This window comes from Canis lupus, chromosome 29 (genome assembly GCF_003254725.2).
Source record: "Canis lupus dingo isolate Sandy chromosome 29, ASM325472v2, whole genome shotgun sequence".
NCBI classification, from domain to species: Eukaryota; Metazoa; Chordata; class Mammalia; order Carnivora; family Canidae; genus Canis; species Canis lupus.
This window is the reverse complement of record NC_064271.1, coordinates 34,948,726-34,973,582: the sequence shown is the minus strand read 5'-3', so window position 1 is coordinate 34,973,582 and position 24,857 is coordinate 34,948,726. Positions and strand designations below refer to the sequence as shown.

The 24,857-nt window shown below is 36.9% G+C and overlaps 1 long non-coding RNA gene across 1 annotated transcript in view; it reads left to right on the top strand.

The window, feature by feature from the left end:
• The window catches only part of LOC125754011 (uncharacterized), a 165,811-nt gene extending 148,040 nt beyond the window's left edge, over nucleotides 1–17,771 (top strand). The window contains exon 3 of the long non-coding RNA XR_007407181.1: nucleotides 16,809–17,771. This is a non-coding gene — a long non-coding RNA (uncharacterized LOC125754011). The remainder of the gene's footprint in view (nucleotides 1–16,808) is intronic.
• The last annotated feature ends 7,086 nt before the right edge of the window (nucleotides 17,772–24,857 follow it).

The following is a 24,857-nucleotide window of genomic DNA, read 5'->3' as shown; positions in this document are numbered from 1 at the left end:
GAAACATCTGGCAATACTTAAAAGGCCCTATCTACTCAGCATCATTTGATATTTGGTGTGAAAGTGCTAATCAAAATGAATTTATGTGTATTCATCATTGTTTGTATAGGTGCTGCATTTTCAGCCTAAAAGACATATTTTGTTTTTAATTTAAACAGCAAATCTCTTCTGAGAAGACTTGCACTGTTTTCCTGTCTACTGCTTTTCCAGGGTTTAAGTTCAGTTTTTTTGTGACCATAGGGGTTAAAAAGCCAAAATGGCTAAAGAGATTATATGAATGTGTACTTGTGTGTGTGTGTGTTTGTGTGTATATATATATATACACCTACATGTATATACAACGTACATGATGATTTATATAAGCTTTTTCAGATTCTAAATATCAAGGAGAGTTAGAATGTCAGAGTTATTAAAACTTAAGTTTGCTAATACGCTTTTGCATCATGTATTAATATCCTTCAGACCTTAAAAGTAGCACTGTGGATGAAAAGTGTAGGTCCAAACGGTGGTAGCTACACAATGAATGCCTGAACTATGCCTTTCGTTTGGTTTCAACAACTATGCTATTTTACTTTTTTTCTTTGCCTTTGGAGTTTCACATGATGACCACATTAAAGCTGTACCTTTGTGTTTTATAAAACTGCTGTTAAAGGTCTCACTTATGACGGGCATTAAGGAAGGCACGTGATGTGATGAGCACTGGGCGATATACTGCATGTTGGCAAGTTAAATTTAAAAAAAGTGCCACTATGTTCAATATTCCTTACATAGGGATATTATGAAATAAATTCCTCTGAAAAGTGAGTACTAGGAAAAAATGTGGGTTTTTTTATTTGGTTTTGTTTTGTTTTGTTTTTGGCTAAAGAATATATATACTTCCTATAAATAAATGAAAAGTGTGAGAACCATTGGTTTCCCTTTTTGCATTGGCTACCAGAAGGCCCCTGAATTAAACGTATGGCTCTATATAATTAGCCTAGTGTTTCTAGTATAACAGTTTTCCCCTCTCTTCATTTTTGCTTCTTTTTTTTTTTTTAAAGCCTTTATTTATTTATTCATGAGACACACACACAGAGAGAGAGAGAGAGAGAGAGAGAGAGAGAGAGAGAGAGAGAGAGAGAGATTGGTGGGCAGAGACACAGGCAGAGGGAGAAACAGGCTCCATGCAGGGAGCCTGACGTGGGACTCAATCCCAGGTCTCCAGGATCAGGCCTGGGCTGAAGGTGGAGCTAAACCTCTGAGCCACCCGGATATGAATCTTCCCCACCCCAGATATGACTTACTGCACTCCTATTCTTTCCTTATTTTAATGTTTTTCCTACATATGGGCCTTTATTTTAAGTGGTCTCTAGAAACAGAAATGGTGTAAATAATAAATTAGGGGCTGCATACAGCCTTTGTTAGAAAGAGTGCCTCATGTTCTTTATCAGTTGCTAGTTCCCAGCACGGCATGGCAGGGCTCCATTGCTTAAACTCATATTTCAGCGTGTCTCTATAATGCTGATTCCATTCACGTGCTCACTTTAATACTTTTACTGAAATCCAACTGTACACAAGACCGTGGCTATGGTCATGATTCAGTGGTGTCAATATATTCTCTTCATCAGCACAAGATTTTGAGGCAAGCCTTTCAAAGTACACATGGGGAAGATCCCATTCACCTGCCTTTTCTAGTTCATAATGAAGAAAGTTAGCCTATAAGTCTATAAGTCAGGAGATTTTTGTAAAGCCACATTTTCAACATCCGTATTACCTGAGGTGGTTCTAGAGTTCGGCCCTGAAAGAACATCCAGAATTTAAAGGGTAAAATAGAGAGCATTTAGAGGAGAGTAAAAATAAAAATAAAAAACAAAATTTGAGCTAATTTACTTCAGAGAGAATGATCGAGCTACTGACTAACGTGAGATCTCCTGACGAAAACTGGAAGAACTATGGGCAAGCAATTTCAGCTCTTACTGCACGGGCACCTTATAAATCAACTGGGGAAATAGCACAGGCTTATATTTTAGGCTCTCAAGTAAAATGATTTTTAGCTAGCAAAGGTCTGATAATAGGCCCAAGAAAGGCCTTGCAAGCAGAGTCCTAAAATATATGAAAGTTGTCCTGCTCTGTTATTTTACTCCTTTTCTGAAAATATAACGAGAATCTTTGCAAGGGAATTAGAATCCATGTTTAGATGAGGACAAATGAACCTGTTTGATATGGATAAATTATCAAAACAATTACTGAGAACTAATGACTTATCTGAAATAGCAAGAAGTGTTTCATTAAAACTTGCATTGTTTTTTATGCCTATATTTAAGGATTTATTTGAGAGAGAGAACACATGTGTGCACTGGAGGTGGAAGAGGGGCAGAAGGAGAGAGAGAATCCCCAAGCCAACTCCATGCCCAGCGCAGGGCCCATCACCGGGCTGGTTCTCATGACCCCGAGACTTGAGCTGAAACCAAGAGTCAGACGCTCAACTCACTAAACCACCCTGCTGCCACACCTGTATTTCAATAGCTACATGTATGATTTTTTTAAAGATATTTTTAAATTTTCATTCATTCAAGACACAGAGAGAGGCAGAGACATAGAAGAGGCTCCCATAGGGAGCCTGATACGGGACTTGATCCCAGGACCCCGGGATCACAACCTGAGCCAAAGGCAGATGCTCCAATAAGCCACCCAGGTGCCCCTACATGTATGATTTTTGCTCTTGATATTCAAGCCAATATTTGGGGACCCACTTCAAGGATGCCATAAGAGCCAGCTTCAAGGTATCACTGAAGTGGAATTCTAGTGCAATGTGAAAGCAGAAATCTACTACCTCGTTATAGATTGACAAGACTCAATTTGTATAATGGGGCTGCATTATCAAAGAGAGAATAAGGTTTAAAGGATGATATGAGGCATACTTTACAATAATAATTATTAACCTTATGACAGTCACAAATAGCATCAGCCTTATTTCCATCTTACTTTTACACACCAATGATTTCCCATATTGAATAATCAACTCTAGTCTTTATCTTACATGCTCCGTACCTGTGCCATCCCACCTCTCCAGAGCAGAATTCAGTCGTTCACAGAGCAGTTGCTAATTGGTGATTTCAAGGGATTGTAGGCTGACTTTGCCTGCTGACAGTACTGTGAAGGCGAAAGTGTTCTCATTACTGCCAAACTGCCATAGCCCAAACAATATAGAACCTGAAGAAGGCAAAATGACGATTTTATCATTTGGTTAGCACCCAGAAAATTCATTTTCTAAGCACTGGGTATATGACTTGGCTTCCAGAGATTAATTTTTTTGTGTACATTGACATAAATGATGTAGAATTGAGCACATTGATATTTAAATGTTTTTAAATTTTCACTTGGGATTAGTTATAGGAAAATAAAATGAAAAGCAAAAAGAAAAGGGTCAATATATGAGAAGAGGTAAGATACATATGAAGAATGTAGTAGGAAGTAATTCATCATTCAGAGAAACAGGTGAATATGAGGCAGTGCCATTAGTGTGGAATAACATACAGGAAACAGCTTGTGAAAATTAAGAAGTTGGTAAATGACTGGAGCGATATATGGAGTTTATGAAAATAATAACATTTCAGAGTCCATAGCGCTAGTTAAGGTTGACTATTGCATCTGGGTATAATCACTTAATGAAATTCTGACAACTTTTATCTACAATGCACAGAAACCTGGTTTTACAGGAAATGGGTGTAAGTGGATGTCTTGTTCTTGAAGAATAAAGAAAGAGCAACCTGCAAAGAGTCTAAAAATGAGGATATTAGGTAATACTATCTAAATGTTACTCCTTTTTCATCTAAGGGACAATAGATAAGAATTGTCCCAGCCATTTAGAAAGGATTCTGATGGAGTCCTACTTTTGCACAATATCAACATATTTTGTGAATCATAATCTTGAAAGTAGTTTGATAGCATGGTGACTAGGGTTAACAATTCTGTGTTGTGTATTTGAAAGTTGTTAAGACAGGTCTTAAAAGTTCTCATCACACGAAATTGTAACTGCGTGGTAATGGATATTATCTAGACTTATTGTAATGATCATTTTATAGTCTATAAATATCAAATTATTGTCTTATACCTGCAAAAGATACAATATTTTACATCATTTATACCTCAATTTTTAAAAATTGGATATTGTTACAATCATAGAATTGTAACAATAGGGCAGTACAAATAACCCCCCAAAAAGAGCATTCTAAACAATAATTTAATAAGTGACTTGGCCATATCAGAAAGAGTAGAAAATAGAAAAAAAAATTCAGTAAATTGTATTGAACAATTGGATTTTATTTGTTTTCCAATATTCTACAGGTATACATTCAAAAAATTCAAATAGTTCTTTGAGAATTTTTATGTTGAACACTTATCATCTGTTTCCTAATCCCCATTGTATTCCAATTCCTGAGTGATAGTCACTTCAAAATCTCAGCTTTTCCTTTGGTATTTAACTTCAATTTCTAAATTAAATTCTTTATTTTTCTTGATTTTTTTTTTCAAGTTTGCATTCTATTGGTCAAGTCCCTTTTACTGTACATCAGAAACGCTATTTTTCTTATTGCCTCCCACCCCAAAACCACAAACAACCCTACTCCATCTTGCTCCCTCTCCTCCCAATCATTATACTATAGTGACTTCTTACATGATGTGGTTATGTAAATGTTGGAACAGAATCATCACCACATTTTCTTTTACAACAGGTTGTTTCAGCTAGAGCTAATATCTGATGTAATTTTCATTTGTTCAGCTTTTTAATGAACCTATCACTACCTCATTCCTACACTCTCTGCCTGCAGTGTAAGATCCTCTCAGTGCACTCAGGCCTAACACATACTCTTAGCATCCTCTACATTGTCTTCTGACCTAGATTGTGTTTCCTCTAGGTTTGTTCTGCATTCCTCATCCTGAGCTCTTCTTCATTAGCCTCTGTGTGATTTCTTCACTTTTCTCTCGTGTTTAATCCTCTAGTTTCCTATATCCTATAGCCTCTTTATTCTCAGTTTCTCTTTTTTGATCAAGTGTGTCTAGTAATTTATGGAAAAGGGTGCAGAGATGGTAAATTTTTTGAGGTTTTGCACATCTACATCTTTGCCCTCATGTTTGAAGGATAATCCAGTTTTGCTTCTAAGAAGTCTTATGAAGTTCTAATTCCTAACCAATTCTGTGAATGTGCCCTCTCTGTTTGGTAGCTTTTTGGATCTTTTCTTATATTTCTAATGTTAGGAAGTCTCTTGTCATAGTCTTTTTTTTTTCTCTCTCATTAACAGTATTGGAACATGGTGAATTTGTTAATTTGAACATTCACATATTTCAGATGTGAGATAATTTCTTGAGCTGTTTGTATGAGTTTTTCTAGGGCTTCCGTAACAAAGTTCCACAGATTGTGTAGATTGAATGTTGGAATTTATATCCTTACAATTCTAGAGGTTAGAAGTCCAAGATCAAGGTATCATCAGGGTTGGTTTCTTCTAAGGCCGCTCTCCGTGGCTTGCAGATGCTCTTCTTTCAGCATCTTTACGTGGTTCTTCCTTTGTGTGTATCTGTGTGTCCTAATCTCTTCTTGTAAAGACAGTAGTCCTTTTGGATTAGGGCCCACCTATATGAATTCATTTTACCTTAATAATCTCGTCAAAAACTCTGTCTCCAAACACATCACATTCTGAGGTACTAGGGGCTGGGATTTGAACATATGAATTTGAAGGGGGCACAATTCAATTCATTATCCTTTTTTCTTTTCCTCTGTTGGTCGGCTTTCTCTGGAATTCCTGTTACTTAAATGTAACTTCTGGACTGATTCTCTAATGTCCACCAATTTCTGTTATCCACCAGTTTCTTTTAGTTACATTTACTAAGAGACTTTCTTACATTTGCCTTTGCTCCCTTATCTTTTTTTTTTTCATCATGTTTTCAGTTTCCACATTCACTCACTCTCAATACAACCTTTTCTTATGATTGACTTTGATAATGGATTTTTAATGATACTTTTCTGGCCTCCTATATGTTTCTTTAAAATTGCTCTGATTCTATCTCTTTAAATCTAGAGTTTTCCCATCTAATGCCTCCTGATCCTTGACTATGAACTCATGTTTAAGAGTGAATCACGGAGGAGCTTGTTAATAATGATGTTCTTTGGAGGATCATCTGCTATGATGGTTCAATTGAGAGAATACTTTGATAATTTTTGAGATTTTTCTCCTCAACTAGTCTGATTCATCAGAGGAATTTTGTTGTTGTTTCCTTCCTAGAGAGTTTAACACAGTGTGCCAAAATTCTGGAAACTCTATGGCAGAAGTAGGCTAGGGTTTTGCTGCTTGGTAAGTAGAAAATCCCTGAACCTCAGTGATAGTAATTTTCATATGTCAACTTGACTGGGCCATGGGGTCCCTATGTATTTGCTTAAGCAGTATTTTGGGTATGCCCATGTAGGTATTTCTGGAGGTGATTAGCATCTGAGATAGACTGAGGCAAGCAGAATGCCATCCCTTATTGGACCGACCTTATCCAATCTATCCAAGGCCTAAATAGAACAAAAAGGTGGAGAATCTATGCTGTTCTCTGGCTCTCTCTGAGTCTGAATGAGGCTGAAACTATTCCTGACTACAGACCCTGAGACTTCTCTCCCTTCATAATTGCATGAGGTAATCCCTTATAATGAATCTCATACTCATGTGTGTGTGTCTTGGTTCTAGTTCTCTGGAGGACCCAGACTAATACAACTGTCATGTTTTCATAAGGATAGTATCTGTCACATGAGCCCCGGTATAGATTCCTTCTGATTCACTCTTGCCAAAAAAAAAAAAAAAAAAAAATGCTGTGTCAGGGAAACAGTTATCCACGGTATCTGAAATTTTAATTATTTCCTAAAAAGAGCTTTTTTAGCTTTTTTTCTTGGCTTATATCTCTATCCTAACCACTGCTTGGTACTAAATCCTAATTCCTAAGCTTTTCTTGGTTTTAAGAATAAGAGGTTTATATTTCAAATACACCAACTGCATGTCTGGGTTTCAGCTTTCCAAGTTTCTCATTTTAATTAGTTAATTGTATCTGCTTTTTGGATTCCAGACTTTTTTAATCTTTCCCTTTCCTTGCAAAAGATTTATACTATTTTTATTTTTTTGTTGTTATTTGGAAGGATATCAGAAGGGATATGAGGATCTATATCTCACGTTATTAACTGAACTGCAATTAGTTAGAATTTTGTGAAAAGGATCATCATCTCATACACTGAAATAAATTTCAAGCAAATTATAGAGTTAAAATTAGAAAATAAATTCATATTGAGTTAAACAGTAATGTTTACTATAGCTCTGGGTGTGGAAGCAATTTTAATACTAAAAGAATCATTACATAATTAAGAAATGTATTACATACATGGAAGTCTCTCATGTGAAAATATTCTAAAAATCAAATTTTAAAAATTGGCAAAATGTTATGTTAATATGGGTTTATACAAATTATATATAAATATTAAAATCTAAATGGATTAATGAGTGAAGTGTAAGATCTATCTGTTGACTGAAGTAAAGTTTTAACTGATTATATCCTTATGAATATAAATGATATATTTATAATTAAGATAAAATTTTAAGCCAAATTTAAATCAAGCCTTATAAACTAAAAGCAAAAATAAATCCTTAAGCCTATTCAATTATCAAAGGCTTTTTAAAATTTCAGTACTGAATGATGTTGAAGATAGAGTAAGACAGCCTCATATATTATTGGTGGGAATCTAGGTTTCTCTTTCCTTTTTTGAAAGCAATCTAGAAATATGTATCAAAAGCATTAAGAATATTAATTTTTATATGTCACATTCCTGGATATTTCCTTCTAAAGTAAGATAGATTATATTAAATATATTTTAATAATGAAAAAAGTATAAGCAACTCATATATCCAGTCAAGCAGAAATAGTTAAACTTCAGAAGAGTATTAAGCATAATTAAAAATAATCTGTCCTAGAAATGCCTCTTATTCTTATGATGGTTAAGCCTGGCATGAGGGAAAGAAGTTGATAACTATAAAATTAAATGTAAAACAAGCACCAAAGGACATGTTAGGAAGGAGAAACACAGAGTATCACGCAGCAGGGGTGGTGACAGGTTGGGTAGGTGGGACAGGGTGAGTGGAGAGGAGTCCTCGTCAGAAATTATTTTATTAACAAATTAAGGAATTGGAAATCATGGAACCCATAACATGTAGAGATGGGATCATAAACAGTGGAACATGGATAATCTGAAGGAATAGAGAAGTGACAGTGGACTGCAGATAAACAGATAAAGGAACAGATAGCATGAAGGAGTAGGAGGGAAGAACTGAATGCAGCAAATTTCAAGAGATCAAATCAAGGAGCTGGAACAATTAGGAATGCTAAGGCATTAAGTGGTATGTTTTTTATTAAATGATTAGAGTGACTCTGGAAGCTAACAGTCATACTCCATAGTGAGTACAAAGCATTAACAGCAAGAGTGTGAGAATGAGCTTGAGAAACTGGTCATCTTTTTCATGAGGATGAAGATTATCAGGTAGTGTGTAATTCTCAGTCTAAATATGTTTCCTGCAGGTCCTGAACAGCAGTGATGACTGGGTTGGAGGTGAAAACAATTTTACTATCCAGATGGATTTTTCATGGGTTTGATTTTTGTATCATGTGGAAAAATCAAAAATATGTCAATTTAGCAATCTATTTAAATTGTGATTATAAATTCAGATGTAGGAATTTAATCAGGTTTTCTTCTAGGTATGAAATGTAGGTTTTCCTTTGTTGATCATTTTTCCTGCTGTGTCTAGATCAAATAATATATTCTGTGACACTGGAGTAAAAAATAAAATTGGAGTTTTCAGTTTAATTATCACAACCTGGATTGACAGTGAAAAAACCTATTCTAGGCTTTTAACTTTATATCTTCTAATCTTTAAGACTCTCACGTATTGTGAATTATAACATTATATTCTTTCACAATAAAATACTTTCGCATCTTAAAATGCCAAAAAATGCACCTGAAAAATGGTAATTAGATATTGTTGAATGAATTTGTAGGAGAAGTTGTTTTTCGTGAACAGGTGTGTATTCCATAGGGCAGAAAAGAATGGACATAATGCTATATTCTCTTTCTGGGTGGTGTCTTGAATCCTTTAAAAAGTGATAGGAATTGTCTTGATTTGCATATTTTAAACTAAAGTCAGATGTTTTAAAGTCAATTATAAGTTTATTGTAATATCTTTTATTAACTTTGGACAGTATGAATAAAAGTTCACAGACGTGTCTTTAATTTCCTCTTTGGTATCTTGACTATTAGAGGATTATTTTACAGTTCATGAAAGCTTATTTTAAAACTGGTATGCAAGCTTTTATTTGGATATTGTTTCAGGACTGCCCTTAAACTAAAACTTTCCTTGTCCGTTCAATATCAAATCAGATAGCAATCATAATTTCCTTTGAGATGAAAAGGGTAGAGAAGAATTACACAAATATAAGCTTTCCTCTGTTTAAAAATATCATGTCATTTTACCTTGACTGGTTTCAGTTCCTCAAGAAAATTTCAACTCATTTACCATCATAGCTTTTACTCTATTTTGAGGGACTGTATTTTGATTTTGTTTCTTTTATGTAAAAGCCTTGCAGACAGCATTCATATTCTGTGATTACTCTCTTAATTATCAAGCTCATTATGAAGGACACATGCGTATGTATCATAATCATTTTTTATTTATCATCTTCTTGCTGTAAAGTAAAAACGGATGTTTTGTTTTTCCTTTGTCAGAATAATTGCCAAATTTACCTAAATCTCTGAGGTAAGATTCACTCTAAAGGTGTTTATTAATTCACTTTCTGATCCTGCAAATATTGGTTGGGCACCAATGATGGTGAGGCTTTGAGGATACAAATAAGACTACACACACATAAATCCTACACCAAAGTACTCAGGATCTAGAAGAAGAGATGAACTTAAAGACTATCATATTTAGTAAAACATATTATCTATAACAATAGAGGTAGGCTTAAGACATACTGGCAGCACAAAGGAGGGAAATAATTGCCTTAGTCTACAGCAATCAAGAAATCATCGGTAGAAAGCATAATGATTAATCTCAGGCCTCAAAGATGAGTAGAAATTCTCCAGAAAGGCAGTTGGTTTCTGGTAGGAGGAAAGAACAGGACAGTCCAAGTAGAGTCAAAATTTGTACAGCGGCATGGAACCTACAAGGTATGGAATGATTGAGTGCTCCGAGTATTATAAAATTCTGGGTTATGGTTTTTGAGAAAGTATGATGAGTGATAAACTGGTCAGAAAGAACATAGTCATAAAGTAAGGAGCACATATGTCTTTTTAATATTTGGAGTTATTCTGTAGATGATAAACACTCCACGAAGGGCATTATGCGTATTTGAAATTTAGACTATAGAAAGAATTGAAAAGAATTTAAGGTAATTCCAGTTAGAAAGTTATTTCAGGAAAGCCAGACAGGAGCAAATGAGGCTCTGAGTTACAAAGATAGCCGTGGGTGTGGAGGAAGTGATGTGAAAGAAGTAAGGATGGAAATACTTATATTTTTAATGTTGTTATTCAATTTAATATGCAAGGTGGAGAAGAAACAAAAGCATTTGGATTGGCTGATTCTCTTTCTTGTATCTGGGTGGAAGGCAGAGTTAAGGAGAAAAGGTGCTAAGATCATCGCATTTAAAAAAGAATTGTCAAGCAATATTGGGTTAGACATATACATAGACACAGAAGTGACTCGGAGTTATGTCAGCATTAAAATTGAAGCAGGCAATTATAAGCCAAATCTGAAAGTCATCAATGACTAAAGTGTGGTTGCTGGAAGACTTGTAGGTAGTCGACAGGAAGGTTGATGGGTAGTAGAGCCAGATGACAAAGGCTCGAACCATAAGCTTTTATTGAGTGTTCAGCAAGGGCTGGGCTGCTTCCTCATCCCTGGAAAGTTTTATGCAGATGTTATAAGATAATCTTATAAATGTTACAAAAAGTTTTGCTTGTCAAGGTTTAGATTAGCTGGCTTTTAAGATTTTTCACAATATCAAGATATAGTGATTCTTTGAAAATGCAGGACGGGAGTGGATCACTATGGTGTTGGTTGAAAATCACTATGACTAACACAAACAACATGGGTTGGATCTGATTTTTATAATCCTGTCGAAAGAAAAATATGACTTTGTATAATACATTGTGTCCAATTAGTTCAAAATTAGGCTTTCAAACCTCTTTTGTCACTTTTAACCTTAAAATAATATCAGGGAGCATTACATGACTAAGCTGTGTTAATTTGTTTTTGATTATAATGCATTTTGACTGCTAATAAACTCTGAGAAAAGGGGATGGAGATGAGTTTGGAAAGCAAAGGGCCTTGAGTGATTTGTTGAGATGATTTTCCCCAAAGCTCTACTTCACTAGTTTAGAAATTCAAAAATTGATTGTATTTGGAAATCAGAAATTATCTATCTAGAAATAAAATGTTCTGTGGGGAATCATTGATACTGTTGTTAAGGAAATATGTGGAAAAATGAAGCACTTTTTTTTTACCATTTTATTTTTAAGTTTTTAATTCCATTTAACTAACATACAAGGTTATATTAGTTTCAGGTGTACAATATAGTGACTCTGAAGCACTTTAGTTGAAAATGGAACCTAATAAGTTTGTTACTGAGGCTATAATTCTGGGCAGAGAGCTTATAGAGAGAGGAGATCATCATTGCTTGGCCATTATATGAAGCGTGTCTGAATTCATCTGGTAGCAAATCTTGTATTTCAATTTTCCATCTGGACAAGAAAGAAATGTTCAAAGATTCTCTAATAACTCCTTTCCTCTCTACCATAATCTAAATTATTAAAAGTTGACAGGGCACATTTTCCAGGTAATTTACAGTTTTCAAATTTTGTTAGCGGGTTCTGAGAGAATTGGCTAATAATAATGATAATAATAATGTCTTTATCAAAGACAGTTTAGAACCAACACTTGTCTTATTTGATTATTTCTCAGAGATAAGTTTAAAATTCAGGTAAAAACTTTTAATTATAAAAGCTTGAAAAGTATTTATTCTCAGCGTTGAACTATTTTATCTGTACTGTTTCCCCCAAGTATCCATACAAGTCCTAATATAACAGGATAAAATGTAAAGAGTTATGAAAAACAAAGTCCTTAATTTTTTTTAATGACCAGATACCAGATTATTTTTGCAAGAGGAGAAGATTTCATAGTTAATAGCAACTTAGTTCTTCCTGATTCTCTAGCCAAAAACTGTAGTCTTCCTTGACTTCTCTTTCTCTTATCCCACCCATTCAGTTGGGCCTACTTTCAAAATATATCCAGATTTCCATACTTTCTCAACTACCTTCTACCAATACCAAGTCTAACCAATATCCTCTTTTGTCTTAGATTACAAGATGTCTTACTTTTTCTACCTTAAACATATTCAACACAGCAGGAGTGTATATGTATGTATTTTGTAGTGTTTGTATATGTGTGTGTGTGTGTGTGTGTGTATGTGTATGTTGTAGTGTCAGTCAGATCATGACATCATCGATCTGCTCGAGCCTTCCCATGGCTTTCTTTCATCACCTAAGAGGCCAGAGATTCTCAAACTGTTATGAGACTCAGAATTCACTGGAAGGCTAGTTTTAAGGCAGATGGCTGAACCCTGCCCCCAGAGGTTCTGATTCTGTAAGTTTGGAGGGGACTTGAAAATTTCCATTACAAACAGATTCCCAGGGATTGAATGTTCTTCCCAGGTGGTGCTTCTGCTAATCCAGGGACCAAACTTTGAAATTCTTTACCATGACCTATAGGGTCTTAACATGGTTGATACTGTAATCTTATGGCCTACTTGATTGACCACAGCACATTAGGCTGTAGCCACATCCCCAATCACAACCCTGCATCAGGAGTTTTGCCTTTTCTCTTCTTGTGTCTGGGATACGGTCCCTCCAGGTATCCACGTGGCTAATTTTCACATACCCTTCAGGTCTTTACTCAAATATCTCTTTGAGAAAGCCTTCCCTTGACACCTCCATATAAATACTCAAATCTCTTCCCATCCCACAATCATCCTGACATCTCCATTTCTGCTTTGTTTTTCCTCTTTGGCATTTGTTCCTTTCTGATACTAATTTACTTACCTGCTTCCTCTATGTTCCACCTCCCTGAATATGTTTCATTGCTGTTTCTCCGATGCCTAAATTATTGCTCGGCATATACTAAGCACTCCATCTATATGTGTTGATTGAATAACAAAATGAGAAAATCCAAAGAACATATCAGACAAGGAGAATGGACACATTCAGTTGATAATGCCTTTGTGAAAATATGGGAAACAATTTGACTTGCTATTAGTAGGATAACTTGAGTTTTCTAGAACTGGTGACTGTTATACTACAAAGCTAACATAAGCTGAACTAGGTAATCTTGTAAGTGCAGATGCTCATTGGGTAGATGATCAACTCAGAAAAAAAGAATGAGTAATATATGTTTGCTGATTATTTAACATATTCTAGATACATTGCTAAGTGCTTTATCTGTATGATTTCATCCATTCCCCATAACTGCCCAATGAACTATTTATTAATATTTTATAGATGAAGAAATAAGACATATAATGTAAGCAGCCTTCCCAAGGCTACACAATCAACCAGTGGCCATCAAGTATTCAGACCAAGATCTCCACAAAGATCTACAAAAAAATCATGATCTTTACAAAGGTCATGATTTTGCCACTACACTGTAGTTCAGCCTGAAAATATACGTATATTTCTAATATCACCAACATAATTAACATTATGCTCCAGAGTAGGTGGACGGAGGGTAACGGGATGGGTGGGGATCCAGAAATGATGTTTCATGACAACTTTAAAAGGACCTTCTATGTATAACCTTAGGAAGAGAAGACTCACTAACAGTACATGCCTTTAAACATTTGAAGAGATTTCATATGGAAAATGGAAATAAATGTGATCAGCAGGATGAAAAATTAATAACAAAAGAGAGGTAATATAGAATAGAAAATGGTTCATTTTTGCAAAGACTATTTTGGTGATTTGCCTGTTCACAAAACAGTTGACTGTGTTATATACTGAGACTGAGCCACCCTTCCCTGGAAATGTTGGCACAAAAGCCAGAAGAGGAAAAACTACAAAGACATTTTGGATCCAATTCATTTACTGGAAAGAGGGTTAGTCATGATAGTTGAAAAATCTTCTCCAACTCAGATGGTCTTTGAGTCAAGAGAAATCTCTTATTTTATCAGTGAGCACGGGTAGATGCTTAGCCCTGTGGGTCTTTCTAGTGAATTGCTTACTGTGTGGCTGGTCTTGGGGAGCTCCGAAGTAGGAACATACAAGATTAACCCCAGGAGGCCATTGGTAGCTTTATTTACCAAGGTGTTAGTGGCAGAAACCATATTTCAGTGGGTTTCTGAATACACTGTAGCGAGGGAGGTAGACACAGAATCTAGAGTTCTTCCAAGAGCCCCTCAAGGCCAGCCACACATTAAACAACTCACTAGCCAAACTCACAGGGCTAAGCATATACCTATGCTCACTGATGACATTTACTCTAATGCTAGAGTAAGGTTCCACAGACAGATCAGGGAAAAAGACAGGTACTGTTTGGAGGAATCCATGCTGAGGTTTCTGATGTTTTCACCTCCCCAGGAGAAGTCCCTGAGAGCGCAGTCTCTCCAGTGGTAACAGTTCAGCCACAAGTACGCAGCATTTGTGCCTAGGGAAGCCCATTTGAGACTCAGAGTTTAAGGGTTTTATTGAGGACTGGTCGTGTAGGCATTCTCAGCCTACCAACTCCAAAATTCCAGATCCCCAACAAGAAAGCAGATGTTCGCCATCAACAGAGCAAAACCTCCCCATCAGAGAAGGATTCAGAAAGCAAGTTTCCAGACCCTAGCCAAGGGCCCACCTTACAAGCAGTGTTTTCTCAGTCCTGCTGCATTACCTCTTTCCTGCACACGTCTCCAAACACTCTCCATTACCCGATGACTCCCGGGTCACTCTCTGCATCCCAGCTCTGCCCTTCAGCTGCTGATCCGCATGCCTGCTAAGCATTGTCCTCAAAGTGTCCTGCAAGAACCTCAAACCCAATGTATGCATCTCTAAATCTTTTATCTTTGCATTTAGCTTTCTTTTTTTTAAATGATCCCCTCCCTCCTCCACTCCCGGACTCACTGTCTCAATGAATGACCTCATCATTCCTCAGTTTCTATAGAAAAAAAGCTGGAGGACATCATGGGTTGTTCCATCTCCCACATCCTCGCATAGGTTCCACTTCCTCAATTTCCATATAATCTGGGCCCTTCCCTTTATCTTCATGCCACTGCTTTCATTTATGTTCTGTGTTCTCCTGTATCATCGTTTGTTACCTAATTACTCCAGCAGTCCTTGAAATGTTTTGTCTGACTCCAGACCAGACCCCTGCAAATTCATTCTCATTACCAGTCAGACCTTGAGCATGTTACTTAGCCTTTCTGAATCTCATTTTCCATATATGTAAAGTGGGAATACTAATAGTTCTGTCTGCAAAAGTTTCCGGTGCAGAGTAATTTGGGCAGGGAATGTACTATGCTTAGCACATGGTAAATGTAAATAAGCCTGAGTATTAAGTATCATTGTCGTTGTTACCATGACATTTTAAAAACCATTTACAGAGACAATGTGATCTTGTCACATCACTGAATATTGCCAGTGGTTCAAAAAGACCTCAGGACACTGTCAGAACTCCTTACCCTGGCACCTTGTCTTTCATAATTCCACACTTGTTCTCCTAGCTGCAGGCCCAGTGAGCCACTTGAGAAGCTCCAAGTAGGTCAAACTCTTCCTTTTCTCTCTCTCAAGCCTTTCTAAATGCTGGTCCTTTTGTCCGACCCTTTTTATCTCAGCTCTTTCTCATCTGAAAAGATTAAACCTAAAACATTATGCCATTGGGAAGGCTTTTCTGATCTCCCCAGTCTGGGTGAGGTGCCTTTTGTAGGTATTCTCCCTTCAGACTATGACGACTTCTCGATATACATGTTATCCATGATTGTGATTACCTGCTCAGTTTATCTTCATAATTAAACCTCAGGTTTTTGAAGATAGAAACTGCATTTGATTCATCATTGTGTCTTTCCCTTAGTCCAGGGCCTAGTACACGAAAAATGTTTGGGGGTACCTGGGTGGACTCAGTCCATAAGCTTCTGCCTTTGGCCCAGGTCATGATCTCAAGATCCTGAGATCAAGCCCCACATGGAACTCCCTGCTGTGTGGGGAGCCTGCTGTTCCCTGTGTCCCTCTGCCACTCCCCCTGCTTGTGTTCTCTCATTCTCTCTTGCGCGCGCTCTCTCTCTCTCTCTCTATCCTAAATAAATAAATAAATAAATAAATAAATAAATAAATAAATCTTTTTTTTTTTTTAAGTTTGATAAATATTTTCTGAACCAGTAAAATTGAGTGGGACATCCCTGTAGAAACAGCTTCAAAGTTTTTAGCAGAAAGGTGTCTTGTAGGCAATGTAGCTTTACTTGTCTAAAGAGCTGACTCTTGAGTTTAATCGTTTAGAAGGTTCAAATGGGCTAGGCAACCTCAAATGAAAAAACTATTTTCTTGAGCAAGATTTAGCCAAACAGCTTAGAATCGTGTACTTTTTCTGTCTCCTTCCCAAAGCCCTCACCCTTGCTTTAGTACTCACATCGGCATGGGCACAGATCATCTCACCTGTGTGTGTGTTAGAAGCAGTAAAGATAGAATTTGCATCAATACCTGTCCCAGAACTGATCCTGTTCTCCCCTGGCCTTTTTAGGTAAGAGCGGTAACCCCAAGAGTGATTTTGCAGGAGAGGAAGAGCAACCTGGTGGAAGAGAGAGCGGGTTAGCCCTGGACCTGTTACCATTCTAGGGAGACATGTGGACCCTTCTGAAAGCTCCACTAAGAGTCATAGAATTGAAGACTTATCTGCCATTGTCTGACTTTGCATTCTGACCTAAGCAGGAAAGGGGTTAGAGATGATTTTTGAATGAGGTGGCTTACGTGCAACAAACTGTATTTTGTAATCCATAAAACAGATCAGCCCCGTAAAAAATGGACTCAAAATCTCCTTATAGTCATAGTCTCACACCAGTGTGGTAATCCCAATGTGGGTGTTCTCTGTTCACCGCATTCTAGTGCCCCTTGTAGCCAAGTGTCTTGGCCCTCATTCCCCTACCTGCGAGGAGGAGCGTTGGCTGCATTGGGCTCAGAGCTAGCTCTTTCTGCTAAATTGTCCTCGGATGAAGGAAGCTGCCTCACCTCTATGGCCCCTTGGCTGAAGCTAGTCTTCCTCTATGGACTGCTTAAGGTGTTTATATACAAAGACCCGGCCCTTTGTTTCAATTTGGGACAACTCTGAGCATCTCAGCTCTCAGTGCCATTGACTGTAGCATAATTTGTAGTTAGAATTTCTCCTGCAGGATAAAGTTTTTCTCACTTACTTGGAGCTGTGGTTCCCTGGAGTGTACTTGCACTGCACTGACCGAAGATGGGTTACTTCCTTTATGTAATGCAGCATCCCAAAGATCTAAATTCCATGGAGAACACTTAAGGAAATAACGGAATGGACGTTTCTCAATATTTACTGGTAGTCATTCTATTGTATCTAGCAGACCAGGTAATAAAGATGAATAAGTAATTGAACCTAAATGACTTGTACTTTGGAATCTACAATGATGAGAAAACAACTTAATCTTTTGTGAAGAGAATATTGTATGTAACAATTCTAAGGAAAGAAGCTGAGTAAAGCTGATTTGTTTTAAGTTGCTAATGTGTAATGCATTGCATTTTTTTATTACATTTTCACTTTACAGTTAAGCCACTCTTTTGATGACAGTTATTAAAAACCACAGTCACTATTGGATTTTTATTATTTGTTTTCCCTCCCAGACACTCCATTAATCATCTTGTGTTTTCCTTGGTTTATCTTTTCTTTCTAATATATTCATGAAATTTTATATTAATCATAGAGAGGAGAGACTTGTACTGGAAGGGTTCTTGAAATCCATTTTCCCCAAACACCACACTTTGTGAATGAAAAAAAAAAAAGAGTCTTGGAGAGATTATGGAACCTTCCTTCCCCTTTCCCATTTTGATCCAACTACAATGGCTGCTGAAACCTGCCTAGCACTTTCTCTGCTCGTTGTACTCTCTCTACCTGGAATGCTGGACTAACAGAAGCTATTAGTGGCCACTCAACTAAAGGGCCACACAGGCATTTGTTATTTCATCAACCTTGTTTTAATTCTGAGATTTCTTTTATGTATGTTTTGATTTGTTTCCTTACTGCTCGTTCCCTGCCTCATCACCCCCCTATCCCATTATATAAGCTCTGTGAGCCTCCTCATAACCTAACCATGTGTCTGCCATAGAATAGGGGAGCAAATGAATGGGGTGGATATAATTGAGTAGCCCAAAGCCGCACAACTTGGTAAAGTCAGAGCTGAACACTATAGCCCAAATCTCTTCTCAGCTCATGGTTTTGACTTCTACATGTTGCATAGAATTCACTCCAATTTACGTAACTGCTTTGCACAAGGCATTCAGCTCATCATTGTAGGGAATGTGAATGGTAAGATATTATCTCCGCCATGTCTGTTGAGCTATCTTCATTGAAATTCTTTTTGCTTTTTAGCTCATCTGAATGTGTCCTGTATATTTTGCTCTTTCCTAATATGTATCCATTTCTTCTTTTGTGTCACTTCCTTTCACTTTATTAATGAAAATGACTATTTTATCTTTATAAACATATACTTCTCTTGTCTTCGTAAAAGCACCTTAAGGCCTTATACACCAAGTACTTCATGCTGGATAGTTAAGTGTAGAGTACTAAGTTTATTTACAGATGGACAAATCTTTACTGCTCTTATTTTTCTTACTCTTGTTTTAGCTAACCACTCATATGGAAAAGGCTGTATTTAAACTGACCATCTACAAAAGAAATAGGTGAATACAACAAAACTTCCATATGTTACAAAACTCAAAAGCTACAAGGCAGAAATTTAATCAATTCTCAGTCCAGGTTCATAAATGACAAACATAAATGTTAAAATGGCAAAAATATAGAGCTCTGTATCTCCTAGTTCATTGTTCTCACTCAACAAATTAAACCTACCAATATGAAAATGCCAAATGCCCATTGAACCATTTCCAAGTTAATAACATTTTGTATGAATCCATTTGGATTTTTCCCCCAATCTGGCACATTTAATATCATTTCAAACCCCGTTGGTTTGATTATAAATGAAATGCAGTGGCATTTCCAGGGTGCAGACTCCACAAAATGGATCCAATTACCAAATTTGCAAAAAAAGTGTTTCAGCATGAAATAACTTGACTCTGCCCACCATAATATTGCAAATGAATTTAAAATGAGATGATTTTTGTGTGTGTGAGCCCATACACCTTTCCTTTAATTTTCAAGTTATTTGTTCTAGGTTTTTGTAACCAGGTTTGTGTTAAATGACCAAGGATGGAAAGGATAAAAAGTGGTTCATCACATCTTATTTATACAGAATTTTCAGAATTTAAATAGTTTTTTTTTTGATAAATATTTCCAAGCTATGTTCTGTGTAACCCCATTTCTGTAAGGTATTGGTAGATACTTCATGAGGAAAAAAAAAAGTTTCCTTGGGATAATAAGTTAGATGTTGGACATCTTTCTCTCTTGAAAATCCACTCTGTACTTTAGCATACTAAGGACTTTGGGAATGTGTACAGGCAAGAAACACTTGCTGAGATATCTAAGATCTCTTTTGACTCTTAATATTTTTTAAAATCAACTTTCAGTCAAAGTCCTAGAAACAGGATAGAAAAGTGGTTGTCAGGAACTTGGAAGTGGGAGAAGTAGGGAGAGGTTGATAAAAATGTACAAACTTTTACTTGTAAGGTGAATAAGGTCCAAAGATCTAATGCATAACATGATGAATATGTTGATGACACTGTATTGTATAATTGAAATTTGTTAAAAGAATAGAATTTAAATGTCCTTACCAGAAAGAAAGGGTAAGTATGAGAGTGTTAACTCTTTCAGGGAGAATCCTTTTCACGATCTATACACATCTCAAATCATCATGCAGTATACTTTAAATCTATTTCAGCTTTGTCAGTTGTACCTCAACAAATCTGGGTGGGGGGAATCAACACCTTTTAATTCTTATGAATCAAATACAATCAAGAAAATAGAAGCCACTGTAAGTATTTCAAATGAAGGTGGTTTTCTACAAAGAAATTCTTGCACGGTTGATAGAAAAGCTAATAAACCCAACATGGGACACTAAGGCAATTCAGAAGTTAGCAATACCAGAAAGCTACCATCACCTTTAGGTGGGCATCATCACGAGAGTCAGGATCTGGATCACCAGATAAAATCCAGAAGCCAGCTTGACCTGCCTGGAGGGTGGGGACCATGAAGAGAATGTCTGCTCAATGAAAGCCTGGGACTACAGAAAAGTTGTGGTTGTTGCTAGAAATGCGACTCTTCAGAGCTGGAAGGCTAGAAATATTCTGGCCTCTCCCTTTCTAGTGCTTCACAGTCCTTACCAGATCTCCATTGTCACATCACAGCCAGAAACCTGTTGGCAAGAGTTTCTGGGAAACGCAGAATCCATATCCATATCCTTTTCTTACAGAGTAGATCATAAGAAGGACAGGGGGTGAATCTGAAATAAATTGGGCAAGGAACTAGCACATGGAGTTTGGGAATCCCAGCTGGAAAATACTGACTTAGGTTGTTCTAATCATTAGTTGGTAATGTAAATAATTTCCCATTAAGACATTTAAGAATCTTAATTCTATTGAGTGAATTTCATCGGCAAGGCACAACTGATTTTCTAATTTTTTGGTTATATATTTATATTTCTGCATATTAGGGTTCTCCAGGGAAACAGAACTAATTGGATATAGCTATCTATCCATATCTCTTGCTATCCTCCCTTCTCTTTTTGCTCTCAAATCTCTTTCACACCTCTATCTCTCCATCTATTGAGAGAATGAGATATATTATAAGGAATTGGCTTATACTTAGGAGGCTGAGAAATCTCAGTACCTGCTGTCTGCATGCTAGACATCCAAGAAAGCCGGTGATGTACTTCCAACAGTGGAGAGCTGATGGTATAGATTCCAGTCTGAAACTGAAAACCTGAAAACCAAGAGTTCTAAAGGCCAGAGAAGATCAGTGCTCCAAAAGCAAATAGGCAGAGAGTAAATTCAGCCTTCCTCCACCCTGTTTTGTCTGTTCAGGCCCTGAATGAATTCAGTAATGCTTACAGTGAAGAGAAGGCCATTCTCTTTACTGGATTCACCGATTAAATGCTAATCTCTCTGGGGGTGCCTGGGTGGCTTAGTTGGTTGAGCATCTGACTACTGATTTTTTGGGTCCGGTCATGATACCAAGATTGTGAGATCAAGACTGAGTGGGACTCCGTGCTCATCAGGGAATCTGCTTCTCTCTCTCTCTCCCCCTCCACCTCTCCTTCTGTCCCTTCCCCTGCTCATTCAAGCTCTCTCTCTCTCTTTCTTTTTTATTTTTTAAAAGATTTTTATTTATTTATTCATGAGAGACTCAGAGGCAGAGACACAGGCAGAGGGAGAAGCAGGCTCCATGCAAGGAGCCTGACGAGGAACTTGATCCTGGGACTCCAGGATCATGCCCAGGGCAAGGCGTCCCAAGGTCGCTCGCTCGCTCGCTCTCAAATGTTTTTTTTTTTTTTTTTTTTTTTTAAAAGCTAAACTATTTTGGAAACACTTTCACAGACACACCCAGAAAGAATGTTTAACCAAGTATCTGGGCATCCTGGGGCTGACACATAAAATTAACCACCAAGGTGTCACATTCATTTGAAAATATAAGGGCGCTTCATGGGGACCCTTGAAGTTAGGAGAAAGCTTCTCAGAAAAGATCAGCTGAAAAAGAATACTGTTTGTGTGCCATTCTGGAAAACTTTCTGGCTAACCAAAATAAGAAGTCTATCTATTTGGTTGCTATTTCCTGAATCTCAGTTACCTGATAATGGAGAGTAATGCTTGTTTTGAGCAGTGGTTGTTTACATGTGTGCCTCCCTAAATGCTTGTCCAGCACATGTAGTTCCTCCCTGAGATCCAAATTATAGCCAGATGGACAGTTATGTCTATCTGGTTCAAGTATGCCTGATTTATAATACCTGAAATTGCATGATAATTTAGACTAATGGTAGCAACACCGAGAATTAGATGAGGGAACCTGGACAATATTATTGATGAATTACATACAGATTTACCTAACAAGCAACTTAGACACTTGGAGCCATTAGCAATATGGAGGCCATCTGTGTGATCTTGTTTACATTCCAGTCTCTTCTCATCAGGGATTTGTAAACACCTCTCCTCCTTCCTAAGTCTTAGATACCTTTTTCTTCAGTGCCATCTAACCTTTGACATTTACTGAAAACTTAACTATATGCCAGGCACTATATATTCCAGAACGTTTATATTTTTAATTCTTCTTAAAAGCCTTGAGGTAAGAATTATTATCTCTTGTTCACAGATAAAGAAAATAAGACTCAAAGGAGTTGTGTTGCAGCACAATAATAAAAGGTCTGTTTTTGAACCCATTCCCTTTTCTATTGTTAAATCACTGTAGGGGGCTCTCAAAAATCCTCTTCGTATTACTGATGTTCTTAACTCTTTATTCATTTACTCATTGGAAAAGGAATTATGAAGTGCCCGCTCTTGCTGAATGTAAAATGGCTTTCATTTTACAAATACTCAGATTTGGGTTCTATTTTACTATCTCCTATGGACTTCAAGGCTTTTGTTTGTTTGATTTTAGGGAACGTTTTTAGGTTCACAGCAAAATTGGGAAGGTACAAAGATTTTGCCGAGATTTCCCACTGCCTCTACAGATGCATATACGTGCAGATAGCCTCTCCCATTATCAACAATCCCTGCAGTGGTATATTTGTTAGAACAGATGAACTTACATTGATACCTCATAGCTAGTAGTTTGGACAGATGTATGACAACACGTATCCATCCTAATAGTGTCATACTATATAAATAGTTTCGCTGCCCCAAAAGGCCTCCAAGGGCCATCTATTTCTCTCTCTACTCCATCTCCAATGCTTTGAATTTATGAACATATGGATGTTACAATATCCAGTTCTGTGTGTGTTTTCCTTTATAGTCAATTTCTTTTGCTGCATTTATATGTTATACTCAAATATATACTTTCTACGATCATCTGTTCCCCTCCCCAAACTCAAGCAACCAACTTAACATCCAATCACTCAATAACGAAACTTAGATTTCCTAATCCTCTATGAAATTTTAAGTCTCAGGGCTTCGGGATAAGTACTATCACTAGTCACATATTTCTTGTTTGGATATTTTTGACCAGCATGGCTGGACTGGCTGTATAACTGAAGTGACACTCTAGTGATCACTCTAGTCTCATAGCCAGTAGGTGCTTAGCTTAAGCTGATGATTTAAGTTTTCAAATCTCATGGTCTTCCATTGTCTGCATTGATTGTGTCCTTCTTGATATCTCTCTACCTTAGGCATTTTTTTTCCATGTTATCATTTATGAGATGAAAATGAGGAAAGGGAAGTATCCTTGTTGCTAGTATGGAATGAATGTCTTTCATTTGCTCGGTTTAAAAACTTTGAAGTCAACCTTAAGTCCTTTCTTTTTTTTTTTTTTTTTTTTTTAAGTCCTTTCTTTAATATATCCAATCCAATGGCAGATCCCACTGTTGCTACTTTCCAAATAAATCCAAAATGCAAATAGTTCTCATCATCTTCACACCTACCTCTGTGCCCAAACTGCCATGGCCTTGTTCCTGGATTTTGAAGTAGTCTCCTAACCACTATTTTTGCTTCTCTTGCACTTTGCTCACCTCTTACCTCAAACTATACCATCAATCTCTCTTAAATTTATAAGGTAATCTTTAATAAATAAAAGTCAAAAAAAATAAAAATAAAAAATAAAAGTCAGACCATATCATTTATCTATTCAGACTCTGCTCCAGTGACTCTCTCTCATTTAAAGTAAAAGCCAAAGTCCTAACAGTGGCTTACATTGTAACACATGATTCGTCCACATGTCATTGTATGGCTCCCATTCCTTCCATTCATTCTTAGCACCCTCCATTGCTCAGTCCTTGGTAACCACACTGGTCTCTTAACAGTTCTCTGAATTCACCAAGCTAATCAGAGCCTTTGACCATGTTCCTTCTGCCACTTATGAAATAGCATTGCAATGTAATGTGCGCAATGTAATAATTTGTTGTGATTAATTTTGGTGGTGGGAAGCAGTAAAAACAGATTTTAATCTTAATTTATATAATTACAAATTTAAATGCAGTATATTTAGTGGTGATTCAAATTACTTTTTGTGTATTTTATGTATTTACAGTATAGGAAAACTGTAAAATAATTTATGCACGACACTAACAGTCACATAAACATATGAAAGTGTATATAGCTGCAAATGAGCCACTCCCCACAAGGTTGAAAATATGTGACCATCACAAAGGTGATATGTGTCTTATTAAATGGCTTATTGAACTATGCATATAAGGTATAATTGAAATGTACACGACAGTGGTTGTTAACTTTGACTCCACACGATCACCTAGGGAGAGTTTAAACGCAGTACCCAGACAGTGCCCCAGACAAATTAAATATGCATCTCTGGGAACCAGGCTGAACTACCAGTTTTTATTTAAGGTTGAGTCCTATATTCGGCCAAGGTTCAGAACCACTGATGTAAGAGGAAAAAAGCTAGAGATGTGGTGAGTAGGCATGGAAAGGAGGAGCTTCACTAGAGCATAAATGATGATTCAGA